The 8,331-nt window shown below is 42.6% G+C and overlaps 1 protein-coding gene across 7 annotated transcripts in view; it reads left to right on the top strand.

The window, feature by feature from the left end:
- The window catches only part of DENND2B (DENN domain containing 2B), a 210,993-nt gene that overhangs the window by 98,595 nt on the left and 104,067 nt on the right, over window positions 1-8,331 (top strand). The window contains exon 1 of one of the 7 annotated variants that reach the window (XM_006162911.3): window positions 2,844-3,074. The exons of the other annotated variants lie outside the window; for them this stretch is intronic. The gene's annotated coding sequence lies outside the window, so the exon portion shown is untranslated. Of the gene's footprint in view, window positions 1-2,843; window positions 3,075-8,331 lie in introns of those variants that run through there. 7 annotated transcript variants of the gene reach the window in all.

The following is an 8,331-nucleotide window of genomic DNA, read 5'->3' as shown; positions in this document are numbered from 1 at the left end:
TTTTTTTTTCCCCTTTTTTTTGGGCAACATTTTTGGGTTTTTTTTTTTTTTTTTTTTTTTTTAAATCTCAGAACTCACACTGTTTAGTAAACCCAGGTGGGTTTCAATGGCAATACTATATCAAGACTTCTTTTCACCTGAAAAACGCCCAAGCTCAGATAAAGAAACCCGAAAACATGGCCTTGCTGGAAGCACGTGAGCTGCTTCTGGGCAGTGTAGACACGAGAGCAGGAAACCCGGGAGACTGCTGCACCGTGACGTCTTCCCGGCCCTGATGGCAGTTACTGTTTTGTCAGCGGGGAAGCTGGAGTGACTTTATTTGTTGGTGTTCTCCAAGGGTTGACCTGGGCCTTTCTCTTGTTTGGTTTACAGTCTGCGTCTGGGATCCCATCACTTACTGTCACTAGTTAGTCAGAGAAAGGAGTGGGGTGGGCAGTCCACCTCTGCCTGTCTTGTTTCAGAGACTGGATTTATTTATTCATTCAGTAAATATTTATTGAGTGTTCATTCTGCTGTTCATGCTGGAGATGGAGCGATAACCAAGACAGCCAAGCCCTTCTGGTCATGTGGTGGACAAGCAGCTTAGTGAATGGGAAAACAAATCCATACGTGAGATAGAGATAGTGATATGAGTTAAGAAGGAAATACTGCTGATTTCGAGAGAGGGAATAACAGAGACTTAGGAGGTTAGAGAAGGGCCTCTCTGGGAATATGACATTTGAGCTTTCATGAACTCAGGACAAGAAGCCGTGAATGTACAGATTTGGGGAAAATACATCCCTGGGAAGGGGAACAGCAAGGCAGAACCCCTGAGGTAGGGAAGAGCTTGACAGGAAAGAACAGTAGACTGTAAGGAGCAGATGGAGTTGGGGTAGGAGATGGCCACAGCTTGAGAGAGCTGTGTATTTGAGAGGGGTGGCTAGCTAAGAGGAATGCTCAATCCGATCAAGAAGAATAAAGAACAACAATAGGGGCACGGAGGATCTGGAGTGGGGATAGGCAGTAGCTGCTTAGCCAGAGGAACTTGAATGAATATGGTGTTCTGTTAGTGAAATGTTTACCCTGCTCTGGGCATTTTGTTATACTGGACATTAAAAAAAAAACTACTTATTTATTCATTCATTTATTTTAATTTGACCAGCGAAAGACACACACAGAGAGAGGGAGAGGGAAGGTGAGAAAGCAAGCCCCCAGGTCTGAGACTCGAACCATGTTGGCCATGTGGGAGTGTCCAGCGCCCTAACTACCACACCACGTGTTGGTCCCCATATATTGGGCATTTTTATTTGTGCTGTTTTAGTAAATCCTTAGGACGGTTTGAGTGAATTTGCATTCTGACATCTATGGGAACTCGAAGTGGCGAACTTGCTTAAAATTCCAACCTAAGTCTGTATGATTCCAAAGCATATGCTCTTTCTACACTCCCACTCTCTTTGGTTTACAGGTTGAGCGTCCTAATCTGACAGTCTAAAATCTGAAATACTCCAAAAGTTTTTGATTGCCAAACTTTCATTTCTTGGGAATTGAACTTTGATTAGTTTCTTTTGGTAGATTCTTTTTCTGAAGGGGGTTTGTCCTCAGGACCACCAGTTGGCGTAATGGCTATGTCACTGAAGGGGGTTGTCCTGTTTAGATTCTGTACATCAGAGCTCAGGATTCTGGGATGACAGTGTGTGGGCTTGTTTATGAACTGTCTTTCCTGGGTGTTCTTGAGGTCTCTGCTCAGCCTAGTTGGCCTGCCAGCCTAGTTAGTGGAGGGCAGATCAGGGTAAGACTGAATTTCAGATTAAGCATAGGTTCCTGACACCTGTAAGTGATTAGATTCTGCTGTCTGCCTGTTTGGGTAACTACCTTGCTTCTGAAGGAAAAGAGACGTGACTGGGAAAGATTCCCTTAAAGGGTGATTTGCAGATTGCCGTTAAGACTCATTCTCTGAACAGACATTCAGTGGCCACGTACGGTGAATGAGGACCTGCACGTGAGCTAGGGATGAAAGGAGTGGCTGAGGTCAGATCTAGAGCGATGTGAGCCCTTAGGAATTGGGGACTCGCTGTTTTTAAGAAGAGCAGGAAAGGAACACAGTTGGATCTGTTTGGTGAGACCATGTGGAAGGTAGCACTGGAGGAGGCTTGCTTGTCTGCTGGGGGCACCTACAGAGACCACGTTCTAGTCCCTCAAATTTTATTTTTAGCTGAAGATATGAGAAGTCAGGGGAGGAAGCTGGAACTCCAGATGGCTGAGTCCCCTGGAGCCTTGCAGCTATGGCTTTCAAACTCGAATATGCACCAACTCTCCCCGGAGCTTGTTTCCAATTTAGGAGGGATGGTGGGGCCTGAGAATTTGCTTTTTAACAAGTTTGGAAGTGATGCTGTTGGCTGGGAACCCTACTGTGAGCACCTCTGCTTAACAGCTTGGCATCTGAATTGTCTATAAAGGTGTGAGGGTACCTGTGAAAAGGCTTACTTTCTTTTACTAACCTAGAATTCCATGCCTGCAGTCTGAACTTGAGAAGTTCGTGGGTGGCTTGCCCTGTAATATGAACAAAACTTGAAGGTCCATGCCCTCAATCACAGTGCCTCTTCTCACTGTACCCACGTCACTTCGGGGGAGATTTCCAGGTGCGCTTTGTCTGATTTTTGGAAAATGCCCGTTCCGAGCACTTGGTTCCATTCGCGTAGGTGATGTTTACGCTGGGAGCAGCTTCCCCGTGCCCTTGAGCACAGCCTGTTTCATGCTGGCAGGGCTTCAGGATCTGCGGCAGGCTCCGTGCTGTGCTCTGTGCTGTGCTCTGTGATTAGCCCAGTTTACACAGGACATGCCAGGGAATTACCTCTAACCCAGGAGTTGAATTTCAAGGGCAAAGTCCACAGTTGGCGGTTGAAAGGCTGAGCGCACCTGGAAGAGGCTTCCACTTACCCAGGCCTGAGTTCCTCTTCCCACAGAGGTCAGGTTTTCTCCTTGGGGCTGCTCAAGCAGGTGACCTTGGGATGCTTCTCCTAGAGCAGCCTGGCTCCAGACACTGGCCCTTGCTCTCTCCTTCACCACACGTGGCTCCAGGTGAAATCCTCGAATTAGTAAGTATAAGGTACCCTCTTTTGGTGTTCTTGTTTTTCGAATACTTTTCTGGGCCTCTCATTCCTCCTTGGGGTGTGGGAGGGTCTTCACTCCTTCATGATGGATTACTTTGAGGTTTTCCCCAAGACTTTCCTTTTCTTTACTTCATTAGTTCAGCATAGCCAGAGAACTCTGTCTCGGTGTGGGAAGAGATCGTAAAGGCTACCAGACCCAGTACTGCCCAGCCTAACCTTTGTAAGGCGCACTAGGTTAACGGGAGATGCTGCTCGTAGCCTGTGGCGCCCTGTGGGTGCTGTCCCAGGTGGAAGCGACTGCGATGTCCGCACAGCTGTAGCTCATTCTTGGCCTCCTGGCAGTGAACTCCATCCAGTCTCAGGTGTCTCAGAATTCAGAGGTGAAAAAACTGAGCCCTGAAGTGGCAGACCTAGGGCTGGGACTCAGGACTTTCCACTTCTGCTGATGTAGGTCTCGCTGTGTATATAACAAGAACTGTAATGTGTTTCAGATTAGCAAGCATGCATGAAACTGTCCCAGGCTAATTTTCATTTAAGGTTTCTTTTCTGACATTTCTTTAAATAACAAGAGCAACATGTGTCCTAAACACTTTTACAAAGTGGAGAATATAGGGCCAGCTCCCTGGCGCAGTGATAATGCTGTGCTCAGGAGAAGCTGGATCTCACATGGTGATCATGGCTAGAATCCCTAGCCTGGTCAGCCTGAAACATGCTGGGCATGTGTGCAAGTGCCCAAGACCCAGTGGGCTGCAGGACTGGAGCAAGGAGCTGTAGCAGGACCAGCCTGTCCTGGGGAGCGTGCTCTCCTCTCTCTCATGCATGAGCTCTACCATGGATAAAGATGAAACAATTTTTAAGAAAATGGAGGGCCAGCGGGTAGTATGGAGGTTAAGTCAGCTGGATCCCACATGGCTGGCTCTGTGGTTCTAGCCTGGACCCAACGGCTTGAAAAATCATACTGGACATGTGTGTATGTGTGCCCCAAATCCCATGTAGAGAATGGAGAAGAAGGGATTGTGGTGTGGCCATCTCCCCGGAGGGTGATTTCTCACTCCACTCCCTGCCTCCAGTCTCTCTGGCAAGTGTATGTACTCTATAGCAAACTAAACAAAAAAAAAAAAAAAAAAAAAAGGAAGAAGGAAATGAAAATATATAAAGCATAATAGGAGCACCTCCTATAAATCTATGCCTCAGAAATATAATCACTGTTATGAATTGGGTAAGCATGGATTTTTAAAAAATGATATCTCTATATCTATCTATCTAGATACATTTATTTAATTTTCACAAAAAGGATTATACTCTAATTTTAAAAAATAGAAAATAGGGCCAGCAAGTGGTAGTGTTTAAAGTGCTGGACTCTCACATGGCTAACCACAGTTCGAGTTTCAGACCCAGATGCTTGAAACTCATGCCGGTTGTGTGTTCATGTGTGCCCAAAATCCCAAAAAGAGAATGGAGTAGAAAGGATTGTGGTGGGGGAATGATTTCTCACTTTCTCTCCCTCTCTCTGGCGAGCGCATGTGCCCTATAGCAAAACTCTCTCTCTCAGAAAAAAAAGGAGTGTTCATGAGGGTGGAGAAAAGAACCCTAGTTGCTAGTAGGAAGGTAAATGGTACATTTACTATGGAAAACAGCATCATTCCTCAAAAAGCTAAAAATTGCCATCTGATCAAGAAATTCGCTCTTAAATTTATATAACCAAACAGAGACTCAGATACTTGTATGACAGTGTTCATTGAAGCATTATTGACAGTAGCCAGAAAGTGGAAGAAACCCAAGTGTTCCTTTTTATATAGAATATTTCACTGGGTGCAATTTTTTTTGAGGTTCACCCATGTTGTAGCATGTAGCAGCACTCCGTCCCTTTTTAATGGCTGAAAATACCCCACTGTGTGCATATATCACATTTTGTTTATTCCTGTGTCAATGAACACCTGGGTTGTTCAATCACAGTGCGGCCTCTCACAGTATCCATATCACTTCCGGATGGGATTTCCAGGTATGTGCTTCCACTTTTCAGCTACTGTCAAGAAGGCTGCAGTGAACATTGGCATTTACGTATCTGAGTTCCTGTTTGGCGTATATAAATATTGTGTAGCTATTGAAGTATTGTATGATTCTACTTACATGGAAATGTCAAAACCAGCAAATTGGGAACCAGCAGTTAGCGTAATGGCTGTGTCGCTGGACTCCCATGTAGTCCAGCGATTCGCGTCCCGGACCCGGTGGCTTAAAACTCATGCCGGGCGCGTGTGCATGCGTGCCCATGATCCCGAGAGGAGAATGGAGGAGAAGGGATTGTGGTGTGACCATCCCCCCTGGGGGTGATTTCTCGCTTTCTGTCTCTCTGTCTCTCTCTGTCCGTCTGGTGAGCGCATGTGCCTTATAGCAAAAACCTCTCAAAAAAAAAAAAAAAAAAAAGAACAGGCAGCTTCATATAGGCAGAAAGTAGGTTAGGGTCTACAGAGTGGAGGAGAATGGGAAGTTACTGCTTGATGGTTACAGATTGTGTTTGTGTTTCCAAAAAGGTTTTGGAACTAGTGATGTTGCATGTCATCATGAATGTGATTAATGCCACTGAACTGTACACGTAAAATGATTAAAATGGTAAATTATGCATATATAACATATAACCACAATAAAAAATGAAATAAAAGATTATACTCTACTGAAAAATTTCTCGCTTTTGATTCACTTATTATATTTTTCCATTTAGTATGTTACTTTTTTTTAAGAGGGATTTTTTGGTATAGGGTGCATGTGCTCACTGGAGAGACAGAAAGACAGAGAGTGAGAAATCACTCTCCAAGGGAATGGCCACACCATAGCCCCTTCTCCTCCATTTTCTTCTTGGGATTTTGAGCATGCTCCCTTCTCCTCCATTCTCTTGTTGGGATTTTGAGCATGCATGCAACATGCCGAACATGAGTTTTAAGCTGCTGGGTCCAGGACTCAAATGGTGGTGGACTATGTGGGAGTCCAACAACATAACCATTATGCCACCCACCCCTTCCAGTATGTTACTTTTAACAGCAACATTGTGTTTCTTCAGATGGATGTATCCTACTTTATTTAACCAACCCCCCCACTGATGGACATTTAAATTGTTTCCATTTTTTCCTACTATGAACAGTGCAGTAATAAACAGCAGTATACAACTAACTGTCTTTGCCCTTGTGTTCTAGTACTTGTATTTCCTTAGGCAAAATTCCTGGAAGGGAAAATTTGTTGATCAAAGGATATGCTTATTTAAAATGTTAATAAATATTGCCAAACCGCTTTCCAAAGAAGTTGCATCAGTTTAATTCTCATCGGCCGCATATAAAGGTGTCTGTTTCCACCACACCCTTGCCAACATGGGGATGAGAAATCTTTTTAATCTTTGCCAATCTGATAGGTAAAAGATGATTTCTTATTGTTACTTTAATTAGGATTTCATTAATTATGAGTGGAATTGAATATCTTTTTATGTTCTGCTCAATCTTTATTTATTTGCTTTTTTAGGCTTTTGACATAGGGCACATAGATGTACCAGAGAGATAGAGACAGAGAGAAGGAAAGTGAGAAACCACCTTCTCGGGGGATGGCCACACCACAGTCTCTTCTCCATTCTCCTGCCAGGATTTTGGACACACATGCACATATTCCTGTCTTGATTTTCTTTCTTTTCTTTCTTCTTCTTCTTTCTCTCTCTCTCTCTCTTTTAACTTTTCACATTTTATTTACATTTTAAGGCTAACTTTAATCTCAAAATCACATATTCATGCACCTATTTCTTTTTTGTTGACTCCAATTTAAACGCATGGTTTGTCAAACAAAACTGTGAACATTTACCGTGTCTGTTACATGTAACACACAAGAACAGCTTCTAACAGAAATTCATCAATACACCTCCAACCTTTCTTTTTTTTAATTATAAATACAGATATCAATACAATTCTGAACATTTTTTTGAATAAATACAGGTATCAATACAATTCTGAACATTTTTTTGTTAATAGTAGTTAGCACCCACTCCACTTTCAAAAATTAACATTTTTGTGACAATATTCATTGTACCTGCTATCTTAAATAATTTTGACTACAGCTCTTTCACTAAGTAAAATGGATAAAGCATGCCATTGCTGTTTTTCCTTCTTGAGATTTTTTCCTTTTCAGAAACACATGTTTTCACCAATCTTGAGATTTTTTCCTTTTCAGAAACACATGCTCACACCACTGCCATCTGACACTTCTCGCCATGCTTTCATCTTGAAAACTCGAATTCTATTTCAAGTACTCCAGGCTTACCTTTAAATGACAGTGCCTTCACAAGAGAAAAACAAAAACAAAACCAAAAACAACTGTGCTGCATTTTTCCTTTTGTTATCTGAAAACATAACGGGTGGACATATATTAAATATATTCTTACAAATGTCCAGTCATGTTTACCGGCTGGAATTCTTTTACTTAATGTGTGGGTATTTGCCTTGTAATATTTAATCAATACATTTATATGAGTCGAAGGTTGTTGATTTAAGACAAATTCGAGGTCCTATAAAATTACTTGTTGTATGTTTGTCCTTCTGGTGGTTGTGGAAGATTCATATTTTCTTTGGCCATCATTAAACGTCGTAGCTCTTGAAGGATGACTTGAATGCTCTAAGAGTTTTGCCATTTTGCTAACACTGCTGTCCTTTGTGTACCCACCACCCCACTGGAATTATTTATTCCATTCATATGAATTTTTGTTACAAATCTAACTGATGGAGGAGCTTCTGGTTATTTAGGTCCACATTCTACTTTCTGTATATATATTCTGTTTTCATAATGTGTCCTTGATAGCTCAGTAATCATGCTTGTCCACCTTGTAACTGTCATATCTTCGTCATCTTCAAGGGCCCAGCGAACCATACCATTGCCATATCCTTTTTTGTCTTTCTTCAAGTTCTTCCAACAAGCAAAAAGTATGAGGAACTTTACCTCCTGTGGAGATTGCCATCTTCTCCTACAGCCCCCTGGTTTGATTTTCAAGCTGCCTAGTCTGGGCCTTGACTCACAGTCAGCCACGTGGGGAAGTCTAGCACCTTAACCACCATGTCACCTAATGGCCCTTGTTCAATAACTTTTTTTCTCGTAGGTTTGTAAGAACTTTTATGCACGTGTTATATTAGAACCCTTTGGCATATGTGTTGTGGATATTTCCAGCCACACTTCAATTTTGGCTTTGTTTTAGTTGTCTTTAATTTATTTTAGATTT

The sequence above is a fragment of the Tupaia chinensis genome, unplaced genomic scaffold, assembly GCF_000334495.1.
Source record: "Tupaia chinensis unplaced genomic scaffold, TupChi_1.0 Scaffold141165_1, whole genome shotgun sequence".
Taxonomy (NCBI): domain Eukaryota; kingdom Metazoa; phylum Chordata; class Mammalia; order Scandentia; family Tupaiidae; genus Tupaia; species Tupaia belangeri.
The sequence above is the reverse complement of the archived record's forward strand: the minus strand, read 5'-3'. Positions and strand labels throughout refer to the sequence as shown.